General features: G+C 33.6%; 1 long non-coding RNA gene and 1 other non-coding gene across 2 annotated transcripts; both read right to left on the bottom strand.

Moving 5' to 3' along the window:
* Positions 1 to 4,556: 4,556 nt before the first annotated feature.
* LOC145593113 (uncharacterized) lies at positions 4,557 to 13,214 on the bottom strand. The gene is made up of 8 exons (XR_014102553.1): positions 12,995 to 13,214; positions 11,648 to 12,581; positions 10,315 to 10,452; positions 10,081 to 10,204; positions 7,636 to 7,845; positions 7,228 to 7,387; positions 6,858 to 6,924; positions 4,557 to 4,840 (listed from the first exon to the last, which is right to left on the bottom strand). It is a non-coding gene; the product is annotated as an uncharacterized LOC145593113 (long non-coding RNA).
* On the bottom strand, positions 11,886 to 11,975 carry LOC145593384 (small nucleolar RNA SNORD96 family). The gene has a single exon (XR_014102716.1). It is a non-coding gene; the product is annotated as a small nucleolar RNA SNORD96 family (small nucleolar RNA).
* Positions 13,215 to 18,356: the final 5,142 nt, after the last annotated feature.

The following is an 18,356-nucleotide window of genomic DNA, read 5'->3' as shown; positions in this document are numbered from 1 at the left end:
TAATATGGTGTGTGATCCCCCAATTTGGCGATATTTGATTGGTTTTTATCATCTAATTAGCTTATGTTTTATGTTAATCACTACTTTATCAGTTTACTTGTAATAAAGTTATGTGTATTTATAAGTGTTAAACATTTTTGAAAAATCATCGAACATGTAATTCTTTATAATGTGTATATATATCCAATTTCTCTAAACAATTTGATTTAGTAAATTATACGATTATAAATTACAGTTTTGTAGACAGAGGCTTCATTGTGTATATATATATATTGTGAACAATTAGTATTGTTTGGAAACATGTTATTTTGGGGCGTGTTTATTAATTTGAATGAATTCAATTTCTTATTATGCAACAAATTTATTGATGTTTCAATTTACATGTTGCAGTTGCACTTCCAGTCAACATTTACTTAATACAATACCAACCTGGGTTAGTTAAGAGTCAATGAAATAGTCATTAAGAATATTAATAGTGATTGTAAGTCTGTGACTAAAACTGATTGATTAATGTTGAATGTTATAAATTGTTTATTTATATAGCAGGTTGAGCTATGTTGAGCATGACTTATTCATCTAAGCATTAGTGATTGATAATTCTGAGTTGCCATATGAAATATATTCAGGAGTCAAATATCTAAGACCTTTCAGCTTTAGGAATCAAATATCAAAAGGGTTTTATTCTTTTGTAACACTATACATACATTCTTCTCATAAATTTTAATTGGTTGTTATGATTAAGGAGATTAGAAGATTGGAAAACTGGGTGTTATGATCATAGTGTTTGGAGGATTGGAAAATTGGGTGGTGCAATAATGGGGATGTGAGGATTGGCAAACTATGTGGTACAATCAAGGCAATTGGAGGATTTGTAAACTAAATGTTGAGATCAAGGCCATTATAGGATTGACAAACTGGGTGGTGTAATCAAGGTGATTGGAGGATTGAAAAACTGGTGCGATCAGGGAGATTGGAGAATTAGCAAACTAAGTGGTGCGATCAAGGCAATTAGAGGAATGACTTTAAAAGTTGAGTAGTGCGATTAGGGAGATTGGAGGATTGTAAGCTGAGTGTTGCGATTAAGGAGATTAGAAGATTGGCAACATCCAATTTGCCAAATTAAAATTGAAATTCAATGATTGAAAAATAAACTTCAATTATCGATTAACCTTATAACTTTGAAAGTTTTACCAATTGTTTGTGTTGACTGAATTAAATGAATTCAATTTCTTATTGTGCAACAAATCTATTGGTGTTTCAATTTTCATGTAACAGTTACACTTTGAGTCAACATTCACTTAATACAATACCAACCTTGGTTAGTAAAGTGTCAATGAAATAGTCAATAGGAATATTAATGGAGACTATGAATAAAATTGATTGATTAACGTTAAATGTTATAGATTGTTTATTTATATAGTAGGTTGAGCTATGTTGAGGCTTACATGACTTATTCATCTAAGCATTAGTGGTTGATAATTCCGAGTTGCTAAATGAAATATATTCAAGAGTCACGACATTTCAGCTTTATGAGTCAAATATCACGGGTTATATTCTTTTGTAACACTATACATACATTCACCTCGTAAATTTAAACTGGGTATTGTGATCAGGGTGATTAGAAGATTGACAAATTGGGTGTTACGATAAGAACGTTTGGAGGATTGGAAAATTAGGTGGTGCGATAAAAAGGATGTGAGGATTGGCAAATTGGGTGGTACAATCAAGGCAATTGGAGAATTTTGGTAAACTGGGTGTTGAGATCAGGGCGATTGGAGGATTTCCAAACTGGGTGGTGCAATCAAGGTGATTGGAGTATTAACAAACTGGGTGGTGGAATTAGGGCGATTGGAGGATTGACAAGCTAAGTAGTGCGATCAAGGCAATTAGAGGAATGACAAATTGGGTGGTGCGATCAAGGCCATTGGAGGATTAGCGAACTGAGTAGTGCGATTAGGGCGATAAGAAGATTGCAGACCGGGTGTTTCGATTAGGGAGATTGGAAGATTGGCAACATCCAATTTGCCAAATTAAAATTGAAATTCAATTATTAAAAAATAAACATCAATTATTGATTAACCTTATAACTTTTAAAGTTTTATCAATTGTTGTTACCTTATGTCACTTTTGTTGTAGTGTACACTTGCTCCCTTTTTTCCCCTGATTTTTCCTTCTCTCAAGTTCCCTCTATTTCTCCCGGCTTCTCTCTATCTCCCTTTTTCTTTTGTTCTCTCAATCTCTTTCTCTCGGGCCTTCTCTCTTTCTACCGACCTATCTTTCTTTCTCAACCCTTATCTTCCTGTATTGCTTTAGTTCTTTCTCTTTTGATTTCTCATGGTCGTCACTCTCCTAGTCTCTTAATTTTGCTCTCCTTTTCTCCCAACTCCTCAACTTTCTTTGTCTCTTTTTTGTAGCTTTTCACTTTGGGTCTTTTTTCTCACTCCCTATCTCTCTCATGTCCGCTCTCTCGTCTTTCTCTCTTTCTTGACTCCTCACTTCTCCCAACATGCCTTCTCCTTTCCTCTCCTCTCCTGGCCTACCCTTTTTACGTTAGCCCTTTTCTTTCTCCTGACCCCTTTTCTTTCTCTCGGCCCCTCTCTCTTCCACATCCCTTCTCTAACTTGGATTCTTCTCCAACAACACATACCTCTATTCCTGCTCCTCTCTTGCTCTCTCGCATGTCCCTTAATTTTCTCTCCTTCTCCCTCATCACCCCCCCCCGCCCCCCCTCTCTATCTCTCCCCCTCTATCACAATTTTACATTAAGGTTGATTTTTTTTCCTAATTATATTATTATTGATCAATTTTCTTTCTATACAAAGTATCAAATATTGAGTTTGAGCACATAAAATTGGCAATTAAGTGACCACATCTCTCTTCCTCACTCCTTCCTTCCATCACTCCATCCTTACTTTATAATTTTACAAAATTCATAAAGTTAATCTTTACTTGCGTTCAATTCAAACCACTTCTCCAACCCTCACTTGTTCTCCTCTCCTTTTCCATATTCCTTTACATTTTTACACTTAACCTGTATGGTTTTTAAAATTTTAGAATCTTTTAAAAAAGTAATTTTTATCACTTCTTTGATTACAATCTATAAAAATAGTCATTGAACCACCTCCTTGTTTTTCTTTTTTTCATTTTCACATTCCTAATTTCTCTCATTTATCTATCTCCTTTGTGACAGTTGTATCTTAATTTTAAATACTAAAAATGATCTCTTAAAGTGCTTTGTTCTCACCTACTCTTTCTATTGTCCCAAAGCTCTCCTCTCTTTCTCTGTTTCTCTTCCCCTGACCTTGTCTACTTACTCTTTCTTTGAAAATTATTGATATACACTTGCTTACCTCTCACAATTCCTTCCTTTATTTAACCAAACTCCCTCTTTTTTTTTTACTAATTATTCTTCTCGTAGTTCCCTCTCTCCTTTTTTTTTTATTTAAAAAATTGGATATAAAATAAAATTATAGGTAGTACTTGTTCACCCTTCTCTTGATCCCCCCCCTTCACCCCCCAATCTAGCACAAAATCTTTGTTAAAAATGCTTATAATTCATGTTGGTTACGAGCTATTCAATAAGTGTATCATAATTATAAGTTTTAATTGTTGAACAATTATCTTAAAGGTCTTTATGTTATTATAACATAAATAGCTTGTTCTTGTGTTATTTTACGAAAGAGGTCTAAGGGCTATAATATCAATAGAGTAAAAATCTTCTATTCATCTTACTTACTTACTTGTATCCTATTTATTTTCTCTAGTAATCTCTTTCATTTAGGAATCTCTTTTTAAGTGGTTTATATTCCATCCTCTATTCTCTTTTTATTTGTTAACAGTTTGCAGAGTTTATAGTTAAGTGCTACTTGCATATGTACTTTCTTCATTGGGTTTCACATTTATAAGAATATTTATCCATTTCAATCTTATTATTAGAGTTTGTACTTTCTTCCCCTCTATCTTCCTCTGTCTCTCTTCTAAAAAGCACATATGTATAAATCCAGCATAATTCTACTATAAACTCTCATTATTATTGGTGTCTTCTAACCCCACCTTACCTCATCGCTATCTTGTTTCATTGCTTACCTTCTCCTTTAACTTCACCCCGTCTTCTAAGGTTTTACAACAAATACTCTTTTTCAATTTGTTTGTTTTTTTTTTCATTCCCCATATTAAGTACTTAAGTACTTTCCTTACTTACTCGTCTCTTATGATTTTGCATATTTCATTGTTGATTTTCTATTTGCTTTGTTTTTCCATAAAATAAAGCATACAGTAAACACTAATGATGTTCTTTTTTAAAAAAATGATCAATATACCCAAATTGGAGGTACCGGTCATTTTACCTCCAATTAAGTCATTAGCCACCGGCTATCATAATAGTTTTTTCATTTTACTTGCAAGAAAAATGGACATATGAATGAGTTTAATTAAGATATAATGAAGATGGATGGGAGTCAAGTGGAAAATCAAGGTTAAAAAAATAAATAAATAAATAACCCAATACGAAGTATTTTACAAGAAAAAATTTATTCTTAATCAGAAAATGAGTGGAATTCTGTTGTAATAGTGTAATAGCAAGTTACACTTAATATATTTATACGAAAAAACTTATTCTTAATCAGAAAATGAGTGGAACTCTGTTGTAATAGTGTAATAGCAAGTTACACTTATTATATTTAACATAACCAACATTAACCAAAAACAAATACATTAAGTTCCAAAATAATCAAAGCTACCTCTGCATGTTAAACACAAACAATTAAGCCCTAAGAAAGTAAAGAGCCACAAGCTGATATTTCACATTTTGAAGATCAAGTATGGGCTCCCTTGCGTGATCCTGCTTTTTTAAATCAACAATAACACATCAATGAGGGCTCAAATATAATTCTAATTCAATGTAATTCTTCACCAAACTAACAAAAAATGTGGGCTTTTTTCACATTGAGCTATAATCCAACAAAATCTAGATTCAATGGAGCTATAAACAATTCATATAAAGAGATAATCAAAAAATTAGCTGCTATTTTCCAAAACTTTAAGATATTAATGACAATATAACAACAATAATTATGAAATCAAATTATACCAAATTCCAATTAATTAAACAAAAATAAAACAAAATAATCAATTTAATTGCAAAAAATACAGAAAATCTCACCCATATCCATACCCATACGCCATGATCGCAAGATTTGATAAAGAATCAATACTTTTAAATCAGGTATTAACACTCAGCCAATTATTTAACAATGCAGGGGTCGTGAGCACTATGGCTGCTCTTATGTGGGCTGCGTGGAGAGGGAGGAACCTAAAGCTCTTCCAAGGTGAGAACCCAAATGCTGTAATGTTGGCTGCTGGCTATGTGCGATTGGTGTCTGATTACAATATATATGCTAAAAAGGTTCTGCCTAGCCCTCCTTCTAGTGGGCAGATTTCTTTGAGTGCTGCATTACAGTGGCAGAAACCTAGTCTCGGATGGGTCAAGGTAAACTCAGATGCACATGTGCTAGGGGGAAGCAAGGTGTGGCTTGGTGTTGTCATTCGCAATGAGGAGGGCCAAATCCTAGCTGCTGCTGCCAGGGTATCACATTATACTTCCTCAGAGGTGGCTGAAGCTATAGCAATAAGGTATGCGCTGCAGGTGGCTAGAAGGTTTGGGTATGATCGAATTGAGGTAGAAAGTGATGCTCTGAATGCCATTCAAGCTGTGAAGTCTGTTGCTGGTGGGATGTCTCCTATTCACTTGGTCTATGAAGATATTAGAAAAGATAGCTTGCTGTTTGTTGGATGTAATTTTGCTCACATTAAAAGATCTTGTAATACGGTTGCTCACCTCGTTGCAAGGTGGGATACCGGTACTAACTCTGAGCTTGTTCATTTAGGTCCGTTCCCTCAAAGTATTATCACTTTGGCGGAATTGGACCTCGGTTAATCTTTAATATATGGCTATCTTTTCTTTCAAAAAAAAAAAAAATAATTAACAATGATAACAAAAATTTATCTGATATGCACTTCAAAAGTGAACAGTCAAAATCAAACAGCTAAACAGGGGAAAACCACATAAAGATTACTTTTTATTTAAGAACTCACCTCTCAATATATGTTGGCAATTGCACATCATTGTTTTTCTCAGCAACTTAAAAATAGAGAGTTAGTTGTCAGCAAGACCTATTGGTAATTTCACCCCTCAACCCTTTCACACATTATTTAACAGGCTTGAGTTTATATTACCCAATGACATTCTTTTCATAATCAGAACCAGTGAAGCGAAACCAAAAAAAATAAAATAAAATCAAAACCGATGACTAAATTACTTCAAAGATCTCAATTTGATTGTAAATTTCCAGTCCAAATTCTAGGGCATTGATTGAAAACCTAATTAACATCAACACATTTTAAAATCCCGTGAAAATAAACCAAAAATTACTCCTTCCTTATTCAACCGAGGACCAAAACAACTTTCTCCATTGAAAAGGCATATTTGTAAACTTAATCGACAACATTCAGTGAAATCTCAGTTTAATTAAGCAATTACACTTTGCTCGGTTCAACTCTATGCACAACCTTTTAAAAACATACTTTTAATCATTTTAGTAGTTACCGTTACACCATTCATAAGTAAGGCATAAGCACATATGAATCTTACTCATAGACCATAAGAATTCAATCGGCGACAATTAACAGTAGAAACAGAGAGTGTAAAACACACATATTGTCATGGAAATATTCATACCACGTCATGAGGAGTGCACCATAAGAAATAAACCCAAAACCAATTCATAAAACCCACTATTCATTCAACATCATTATTCTAAATTAGGAAAGAAAAGGAGATGAGAGTTGAATCAAATTACCTCATCAAGTCGACTTGAGAGGTTGTGGCAGTAGACGATAGAGGTGTCGGCAACAATGGGAGCAATTCTGCCCATCAGATCAGAAAGAATGGAAGCCAAAGTGAGAAGAAAAAAGGGGAAACAAACGGAGGTTTGTGGGTCTTCAATTACAGTAAAGACCCTAAATTGACTCAATAATCAAATTAGGTTCCAAAATTCATATAAATTCTCTTCACTTTACAAAACCAATAAGATTATTTGTATGATCTTTTATACTTTCACCAAATATATAACTGTTTGTTCAATACTCCAGCTTTACAAAACTGAAAATTGTCTACACTAACAAATATATATGAACGATAAACAGTATTTTGGCACATGATGTCCATACCCAAAATAGCTCGTTGAATACACTCGTGCTGCACTGAGGAGATACCAAAATATTGGTGCAAGGGGACCCGTAGTGAGTAAAATATGACCTGCTGGTCCTTGAAATTGAAATGATTACCAGACCATTATTCATCTCCAAGCTGAGTGAGTAAGGCAATAACCTGGAAAAGCATAACATCAATTTTAGTATCATCCTCAAAATGAGCTATAAGTTAAATTATTGTTCTCACTAACAGTAAGGAGTTTAACAATATGCAGTAAGGTGTCTAAGTCCAAAATTCAAAGTGAAGCTTGACAAAATATGTGATTATCCTTCATGCCTTTGATTGAAAGAGGAAATGAAAACAAATAATATATTGTAATAGAAAAAAAAAAAAAAAAAAAAAAAAAACTCTTTCTGAATTTTTACCTTACTATTTTGGTTATTAGAAGCTGAAGCCTCTTTCTGTGCCCTGGATGGCTTCCTGGCTCCACTGGTCAAGCCTTCATCAGCACTTGGCTTGACATACGCCTGTAATTTGGAAGTAGAAGCACGAACTGCTACAAGTGATGGTGAGTAGCCCCTTCGTCTCAAGTATTCTTGTATGGCAGTTTTGCCTGCTTCCTCACCAACGATATTCTGAAGTCATCACAAAATGAAAAACATTAAGTGAGAAGCTTAAGCATTTGCTACTACCAATCTATTTCTTTCAACATTAGAAATCCCCAGCAATCAACAAATTAAGAATAATAATTCACTCTCTATTTTATCAGAAAATTCAAAGCTCTCTACACAATTGCTTCCATGAGCTTTCCCGACATCTGATAGCTTAGATATTTGGAAAAAACAACAATGCAGGTACAACGTATATCAGTATATGTCCAATGTTTCTAAAAGGATTGCATTCCCAGCAATCTATTTTTGGTGACCATTCAACTACATGAGTTAAGACGAGGGATTTAAGATTCGAATTTAGTTCATTTGTGCCAACGCATTCTAGACAAAACTAACAATCTAAACCCCCAAATTCTGATAATTTTACCATTACAGGCCATTAATGGGTCCTCACCAATGCTCAAAGAAATTCAAGCCTAAATGAATAAGTAATACAAACACACAATCTGGAATTCACTTCATATGTTCTAATGCATTCTTTTCCTCAATCACATTGGCTTCAGTCCCAAAGGAAGCTAAGGATCAATCTGATATTACAATCTTTAAAGAAAGAACAAATCTTATATTTCCTCAAAACACAAAAGAAATCTTTCACCAAACACTTGCTATTTCTTCTACTTCCCTAAACTAACTCTCATAATGCTGCACTCAAAATCTCGAAAATATCAATCAAATTCAAACACCATTCATCACTAATTTTCCCATTATTAACAACACAAGGTCCAGTAAGTATGATTGCAGATAAAAGCTCAAAAACCCAAAAGTACTACCACCTCATTCCCCTTATAAAAGCTCAAGCTAAACCAACCCACATTCAAAAAGTAAAAAAATCCATCAAATCACCCAACTAAAACAATAAACAACCACATTTCACAAAAACAACAAGCACCCAAAAACAAAAATCACACAAAATAACGAATTAATACAAAACCATTAATTAATACAAAGTACTTTTTTATAATTTAATAAAAATTAAGAACAAAAATTACCTGAAAAAATGCAATTGCAGAAATAGCCGCAACAACACAAGCAAGGGTAGCATAAACAACAACAACAAAAGGTGGGAAGCAAGTGTAATCTCTCAATTCCAACATTCTTACTCCCCCTTTTTCTCCCACAATATAAATTCGAACCAAATTTTTTTAAAAAAAAATCCTCTACTTTTCTGGGAATTTGAGATGAAAAGAAGGGTGAAATTGAATAGGTTTTACAAAAAAAAAAAAAAAAAAAAAAAAGGGGAAAAAATTACTACTTACTTGAGCAAACACTTCAATGGCTGAGGGAAAGCTCGGAAACTGCTTCAATGAACTAAAAACCCTAGCGTCAGCCATGGAAAGAGGGAAAGGGGATGGTAATGGGGGTAGGTTAAATAGTACCCATTATAACAAAACCCTAAAAGCCAAATTAAATAAATTATGAGTGTATTTCAAAAGCTGCTTCAAAGAAAGAAAGAGAGCTAAGAAGGAGCTCCAATGGAGGATTCAGAATGTGCGCTTCAATCGAGGGGAGAGATGGAAGATGGAATAAAGCAGAATAGGAAAGTCCAATGGCACCATTACAAAGAACAGGTAGGATGCCAAAACAAAAAGACCAAACTACCCCTGGAAATATGGGCAATCAGGGAAGGGGGCTAAGGGCAGGGGCGTAATTTGGTGCTAAGGGCAGGGAAGGGCAGTAGCGTCAATTTCCTGTTCATAAGGAACAGGAATACCACAGTTCAAAGTTACACATACAACTAAACACACTGCAAGATTAACAATCTTAATAGATCTCATATGTCATATCCCATCAGATAAAGATCTAAAAAAAATAAATAAAAGTTACTTTTTGCAAATATTGCAATGGGCAAATCAACCCCCCTCAAAAAATACAGAAATCAAGTATTTCATTAATGCCAAAAGATATGATTTCAATCTATACTAAAAAAATTGCACTGACCCCTAATTATAAGCATAAATCTATAAAATAGATTGAATATTGAAAGCCAAGATTAGTGATAGCCTAATAGTCTTGGGCAGACCTCAAAGTTCCTAAATACTAATTAATCAGGCAAAGTACCTTAATACTTCGTATGATAATATTTTCTTTTTCCGAGAACTGGCATAGAAATCAAACAGAGCCTCCCTAATGAAATTTAATGACCTATATTAGAACTGCTTAAGCTTAACAACATCTACACAACATCTTCCTCAAACATACCTCATGATAACTTCATCTTAGATAAAAGTTTGAACAAATTGTCAATCATTTGAACCTTAGGAGACTGAGTCGTTACTAATGCCCTTTATCATGAAATCAACGGCCATTCCGTGGAGTTAACAACCTAAAGAGCATAAAAACACAGTTAACAAACAACATCAGGTAATGTTGATAGCAAATTTTCCTTAGTCAATTTTTTGGAAATGATGAGGAAGGGTCAGTGTAGAAAGTTACAGCAGCAATTGATGGCACATCAGAATGATCTGGTGATCCATGAGATACATCCATCCCAAGAATTATTGTGGCCATTTTGGAAATCAAAGGTATAGAAGGAGTATGCTCAACAGCGAACATGGAGTTCAACCCACCAAGCTACATAAAGAATAGAAAAATATGAGAAGCCACCCACATTTAAAAGAAATAAGACCATTTAGATTATAGAATAATTGCCATTTACTTCACACTTTCCACTAAGCATCTTGAGACATTAAACCTCACACCTGCATTAATCTCCTAGTAAAATAAACCCTAGCCTCATTATAATGGTTATACCAACTAAAGGAAAATTATTTATGTCGGAATTCACTGCAATTGAAGGAATGTTATTTATTTCTGAATCATTGGACATTTAACACTCCATTTTCTCCTTCTTCTCTATCAGGTACATTTCTCCATATTGCCATGAGATGCTGCTCAATTCATTGTGCACCTGAAAATTCTATGGCAGCTCAAATATGGAGTATACACCAACTGAACAGCAAATATATTTTCAGAGAGTGCCAACTTGCACTATCTTAAGAGTTCATCATCCCAAAGTTATATAACCCCCAAAAGCATCTTGCCTCAAACACACTACTTAATCAATGGGCTAAATTTTCAATCTTTGAAAAAATAATACCACTGGTAATCAGTTAGGCCATTGCATCAAGCACATTGAAGAGTTAGAATGCCTCAAAGGTAGTGACATTTTATTATCAACTGCTTTAATATGATATAATACATTCTTATTCAATACATCATTGGCAAACTATATTGCTATTAGAAGATAGACAATTATAATTAAAGTTCAATTTTCTATCATAAAAGATAATTAAATTAGTGCATCAAAAAGATTCCCATTTAAGACAAATCAACATAGATTTTTGAAGATACAAACGATGTTCACTCATAATCTACAGTGATTCGAAGTTCTAGCACAAACAAGATAATAGGATAACATAGGAGTAGTGGTGCATAAACAAATATGAACCTGACATTAATCTTTCAATGCTGCATATTAGCATAAAACTAAAAAACCATCTTTCACCTAAGAAGGCACCACAAGGATTAAGTGGATACCATTCCTAAGTAGTCAAATTCTAGAGACTTCAATAAAATCCAAATTGGTATATAGTTTTGAACAGATGAATATGTGATAATTACACTATTTTGGTTTATACATAAGCAAAGTGCCCTAATGCAATGAAGAAATAAACAATATAAGCAAGCTAATTCTTGTCACAAAGAATACCAACTTAAAATACCATGAGAATATAAGATATTGTAAAAAAAAATAAAAAGAATATACCTTTAGCAATATTATGAACTACTACCATCTTGATACATATGTGCAAAGCATTGTCAAAAGAAGATAATACAGCTCATTAGCAAGGGAAATACCAATATGTCCAAAACAAGCATAATTGGTTAACATCCAACTCAAAGTATATTTCTTGCCATCACAGGATAAAAGGGAAATACAACAATATCAAATTTTATTAAAATGAAGAACAAAAATCAAAACTTTAACAACTGAATAATTCAAAAGGCCTCGGAATTGCAGAATTTTGTCAACAAAGCCTTTGGGCTAATCAGTCCAGAAAGATAGTGTTTATAACTGATTTCATCATTGGCTATTTAATTAAAAAAAAAACAATATGAAATCATATTCAACAATGCCATACAACCCATAAAGACATCAGTCCACAAACACTAATCATGTTCAAAGGATTAAGGATGCCTATTGCATTTTATTGAAATGCGTCTGTTGGCTATAAAAGTTTTATTGAAAAACCTCGTTCAAGTCTATCAAAGTTCAGGTGGATACGGACATAATGTTAGCTGTCTGATTCTATAGTTTATAGACATATGATCCAAGATCCTACCCATTCAATCATCATATCTCCAGCAATACAAATTTAAAGCCAAATTCCGACTCATAAACCAAGAACATCAACAAGAAGCATTCAACATTTTCCCCAAACACCCATAATTCTATCATTTTATGCAACCATATATTGCAATTGGCAAAATCATGTATTTTTAGCACAAAGCAATGTTCATTGAAAGAAATCAACATTCAATTAGCAATCGCAATTACTAACAACTGAAAATAAAGCCAAAAAATAAAAGAAATAAATAAAAACCCAAAAAACCTTAATCCTAAACTTGGTTTTTGGAGCATCTGTAATTTCAAGTCCGACTTCATAGTAATAATCTGCATGTTGCTCGGGATCCCTCCACTTCATCAACAATCAAATCAAGATTTTATATATAATGATAATAATAATAAAAAATTTGATCTTCAACACCCAAAATCCAGAAAGTTATTATCCTTTACACCCAAAATCAGAAATTCTGCTGAAACAAATTTTAATGGACGCAACAACACCCCGAGCTTGGAATCCCCAACAATCAGAAGCAAAAAAAACTTCAAATGGGAACCCAGAATCCCAAGAGTTAAGTTATAGCAAAAACTGAAAATAATAACAATCAATAAACAACGAAAAAATTGTTCTGTGGTCCATGAACAAACTATATTGAAAAAAAAAAAATCATCAATCTTCGTATATAATCAATTAAAATCGAAAAATATTTTAAAAACCCTAGATTGTGAAATTGATATCCGATTATTACACAAAGAAAACATCCTTACCTCAGAAAGTTGATTCAATGGAAGATAGATAGAAATCAGAAGCCGCTTCAATGGAGATGAAGGGAACCTGTTGTTGCAGAGATGAAGGGAAAACGGAATGGACGAGAAAGAAAGCAAAACAATCAGAAAAAAAGGACGAGAAAAAAATAAATAAAAGGAGAATAAAAAAGACAAAACTAACCTAGGTGAAATGGGTTGTTCAGCAAGGAGAGAAGAGGGCAAAATGGGTAATTCACTATTCATAAGGAACAGTAAATTGGGAATAGTTCTGGTGCTTGGGGCTTTTATAAGGGTTATAGATTCCAACTAAGATTCATTTTTAATAATCCTAAGTATGTCTTCCCCCTCCAAAGTTTGTATAAAGCGGACATATAAGTTGTAGGTATATAATCTTGTTTAAAGCGTACACCTTTCAAAGTTTGTATTATTTAGAAATAATCAAACGATTGACTTGTTTCTGGTTGTCAGCTCAAAGTTTGTATTATTTTTGACAATTTTTCCTTTTCTAATTATTATTTAAATAGCTAATTAAAAAGTGACATGTGTTATTAAGTCACCTCCTAAGCGGTTGTCAACTTATCAAAAACAGGTCATGGTCTGTTAAAAGAAGATTGGTGTTAAAGATGGGATTATCTCTAGAATAATTAAAGGTGGGATTGTTTCCGAAAGACCGACCAAAGATAGGATTATTATTCTTTTTCATTTTTTTTAATGTACCAGGCCACTATGTAGGTATATATCTAAAGATGGTATTATATGGTTTGATATTTAATGTACCATTTATACATTTATTTATTTCTTTAGAAAACTACATCTACCATTACACCATCTAATGGTACCATTAACCTATTTGATGGTATATTACAAACGTGTCAATATTTACAATATTGCCATTCTATTTATTCCATAACACATATGCCTTATTTGCTAGTTAGGACTTCGTTTAGTATAAACCTGTGACCCCAAGTTCCCAACATAGACTTGACAACCGGGTCATTCAGTAGGGTATGAGTTAGGTCATTTGGGCCCATTCTATTGTTAGGTCGTCTCAATTTAGGTTTCAGGTATATTTGGGTCAACAAATAATAAGGTCTGGTCGAGTTGAATTTAATGTGGAGACTTCAGGTCATTCGACTTAGGTCAAATTTGTAGTTGAGCCTTAGGGTCTAGTTTGAATCTGGTCATCAATTGTCGAATCAATCTTTGAATTACACATTCGGGGATTTCAAATTTAAAATTATTAGATTAGGTCATTTTGAAATTAGACTTGACCGTACCAATGAAAAAAAATACTTAAAATATGCACTTTTAACACTTACATATTATTATGTACAAAATAAAAAAATATAAAAAAAATATAATTAAATTATTTTAGGTTGTATTCAATTCAAGTTTTTTTTTGGCTCACTTAACTTAAATTGAAACCAGTTCAGGTTATTTTCGATGACGGAAAGTTTTTTTAAGATCATTTCGAGTATTGAGCAATATCACTTCGAGTATCGGGCCAGGTCATTAAATAGGCTAAAACCAGGTCTAGTCACTTTGGGCGTTAGGTAAATTTTTGGGCTTAAGTTTGGTCACTTTAGATATTGAGTCAAAATTGGATCAGCTTCACTTTAGGTTTGGATTAAAAACATTGTAGAAAAACACAATATATGAACAATGTGGAATGCCAAAACATCAATTTGTCAAAGTATTATAAGTTTGTGTTTTGTTTTTTGTTGGAGCACTTGCTTAATTAGAACTTGTGAAATTTAATTAATGAAAATTCTATCATTGTCACACTTTTTTTTTTTTTTTTTTTTTTTTTTTTTTTTTTTTTTTACCGACTATCATTGTTATACTTAATCTAAAAAATTAATCCTTTTTTTAGAGTAAATAAATTTAAAAAAATCTTTATTAATACAATTATTGTAGGAATAATATTAAAATGAAACCATTCTATCTTGTAATCTTGTTGATCAAGGATTCAAGATACCTTCGCCCTTTTGACTTAAAAAATAAAAAATAAAAAAAATATTCAAGATATTTTGTTACGCGCCTCAACCCTCAAGCCGTCATATCCTCATATACTACCCTCTCACTCTCATCCCTTATTGAAGCGCACTCCACCTTCTTAATTCATAGTTCAATCTTCCATTGAAGTAGCTTTTGAGGTAATATATTGTTTCTTTTTCTAATCATCAAATATTAATTAATTTAACAATCTTAGGGTTTATCTTATATTCAAGAATCGTATATTGCCACTTTTTACTTTAATTCTAATTTTTTGTTCTAGAAATTGTAAATAATAATCCCAACTTTGCTCCATTTTCTTTAAATAATCCCAATTTAGATTATTCTAAAATAATCCCAACTTTGGGGGTTGTTCACTTTCTTCAATCCCTTTAACTGGTTACCGGTTGAAGAGGTTAATTTCTTTTTTTCTTTTTGCATAAATGCCACGTGTCGAGTATTAATTAGCTTAAAAAATTTTAAAAAAGAAAGAAAAAAAATCAGAAAACCCAGCCCCACCGCCATCGGAATACCAAATCCAGCCACCCCAATCCCTCCTTACCCCACTGGAATACCCACCCAAATCCTCCTACCGACGAGCCACCCCTTCCCTTGTCCCGTCGCCCCTCCCCATCCTTCCCCTTGAACCACCATCCCCATCCCCATCACCGTAAACCCCATCTCTCTCCTCAAAATTAAAATCAGAAGATTCCGACTCAAAAGTTCGGTCAATCTCGAAGCCGCCGAACCGAGTCGGCGAGGAGATTACTCAGTCAGCGCCGTGTAGTATTGGAAGTTTCAACACTTTTCTCTGGTGAATGTGCCGTCGCTGATGAGGAAACCGAAGAGTATAAGGAAATCTGAGGGGGTTCGGTCAATTGGACGGGTTTCAGAGGAGAGAGAAAACGAAGAAGATGAGGAAATCTAAGGGGGGTTTACGGAAGGGAGGAGATGGTGGCTGGCCGGCGTAAAGGTTGGGGTGCGTTTGCTGGTGGGGTAGAGGGGATCGGGGTAGGTTTACGGTGGGGTTAGGGGTATTGGAGCGGCTGAGGGTTTAGAATTCCGGTGGCCGGTGGTGGAGGGGCTATGTGGGGATTTCATTTTTTAAAAAAGTTTTTATTTATTTATTTATTTTAAATTTTTTGGACCAATCACAATGTGACACGTGTCACATAACTTGTGATAATAGGTCATTGACTTTTGTTGACCACTTTGGGATTGAAGAAAGTAAACAACTCCCAAGGTTGGGATTATTCCAGAATAATCCAAAGTTGGGATTATTAAAAGAAAATGGAGCAAAGTTAGGATTATTATTTACAATTTTTCCTTATATATATATATATATATATATATATATATATATATATATATATATATATATATATATATATATATATTTTGAGTAAAGTTAAAGGAGGGAAATTTTGACTTTTACCACCTCCAAAAAACGATTTATTTACTTTTACCACCTACATAATTTAAAGTTTTATTTTACCACCACATTAAAAAAAAAAAAAAAGTTGGCCTTTTCCCACTAAAACCCAACTCCGGTGACGGAAAAGGGATGTGGGGCCCACAATAACGGCTATTTTTTTATTTTCCCCCAAATTCTCTCGATTTCCTTGTTTATTTAAACCCATCTTCTTCATTTCTCCAAAAAATCATTGAATTGAGCTTAAACTTTGTGAATTTCATCCCAAATCCTCAAATTTGCTTTGCCCTAACAATCCTAGCATCCAATTGTTCCAGTTCTATTGAGCGATTTTGCAGTGTCGCCATATGCACTTTATGCTTGGTGTTCTCAAGAAAAAATAATTTTTTTCGAGTCTAAGATGATAATTGAGTGTTACTAATGTGTTTGACTCTATTGAAGCTGGGGGATGATGAGCTTGAATTTTGAGGCTTTGTTGATCTTTGATTTATTAGCACTCCTTTTGAAGTATACCTTTGTTTTGTTGGTTTCTTATGTTGAAAATACTATAATTCCTAAAATGGAGTGGGGGTTGCAGGAGAAGTGGTGGGGCCACCGAGAAGAGCTGGGGATTTGGATGGGCGGCTGCTATGAAGGGGTGGGGGTTTATGTCAGAGCTTTGTGGAGAGAAAAGAAGAAAGTAATTAAGTGGGTCCCACAAACGGAAATTGTCAAGTGACTTGGTAGCCAAACCTACAATTTTTGTTTTTGGGGTTGTAAAATAAAATAAAAATTTAAATGGGTAGCAAAAATCAAAGTATTGTATTTTAGTGGTAGCAAAAGTCAAGATTGTTTTTATTTAACACTTTTTTTTTCTTTCAAGTTATACCTCTTGGAAGTAGGAACTATCCTAATCATAGTTATTAGAATTGGGATTCTATCTTGGATCGGTGAGTGGGGTAGAATCGAATCGTTAAATTATACGATTTTACAAAATTGAAAATTTTGGCTTCAAAATGTAACTAATGACTACACACATAACTTTCAAGCAATGAGAATAATAATATAAATTGTAGATAACATAATATCGACTATACAAACATAAAATAATTTTAGAAGCAATTTTGCACTCGCATAACTCAAACACTAAACTACAAAGTTAGAATATTGGTACACATTCTTAATCACTTGTAGGGGTGAAAGTTCGGTTTTCGATTTGGTTTTTTGCCCAAACCGAAACCAAACCACCATATTTCAGTTTCTTGATTTTGTAAACCACACTGCACTATTTTAGCTTTGAAACCGAACCAAATCAAACCACTTAAAATTTGGTTTTCTTAAAAAAAATCGAATCGCACCGAATTTTCCTATCAAGCATTATAAACATCAAATTTTGCAAAAAAACCGAACTAAACCACACCAATCAAAACTAAAACAAACAACCAAACCTAACCAATCTATACAAACATAATTAAACAAGCTTTAACCTTATTTCACCACCCCTAAGCTAGATCCGCACCCACCACAACCAACAACGACCCACATCAACCCACCTTATTTCACCACCCTTCATCCCTTCCACCCAAACCATAACCCTAGATCGGCCCAAAAGGGCCAAAACAACCTACCACCACCGCAATTCAATCACACACCACCATAAAAACAAAGTAGAAAAAAAAAACTCAAACCAAATTAAAAGAAAGAAAAAGAGGACATACCTGACATTCCACCAAAAACGTTGAATTTGGGTTTTAAAGGCCAAATTCGACCATGAAAACTCTAGATCTAGAGTTTTCATGGTCAAATTTGACATGAAAAACCATTAGTTGATGGTGTTTGAAATCAAAGCCTCAAATTTAATTGATGGTATTCGTTAATGGTGAAGCGGGCGAAGGAGAAAGACAAGAAAGAGGAAAAGAAAAGAGGAGATCGAAGAAGAGAGAGAAAGAGGAGATC

Source organism: Chenopodium album, chromosome 18, assembly GCF_948465745.1.
Source record: "Chenopodium album chromosome 18, dcCheAlbu1.1, whole genome shotgun sequence".
In the NCBI taxonomy this organism is placed as follows: Eukaryota; Viridiplantae; Streptophyta; class Magnoliopsida; order Caryophyllales; family Amaranthaceae; genus Chenopodium; species Chenopodium album.
The sequence above is the reverse complement of the archived record's forward strand: the minus strand, read 5'-3'. Positions and strand labels throughout refer to the sequence as shown.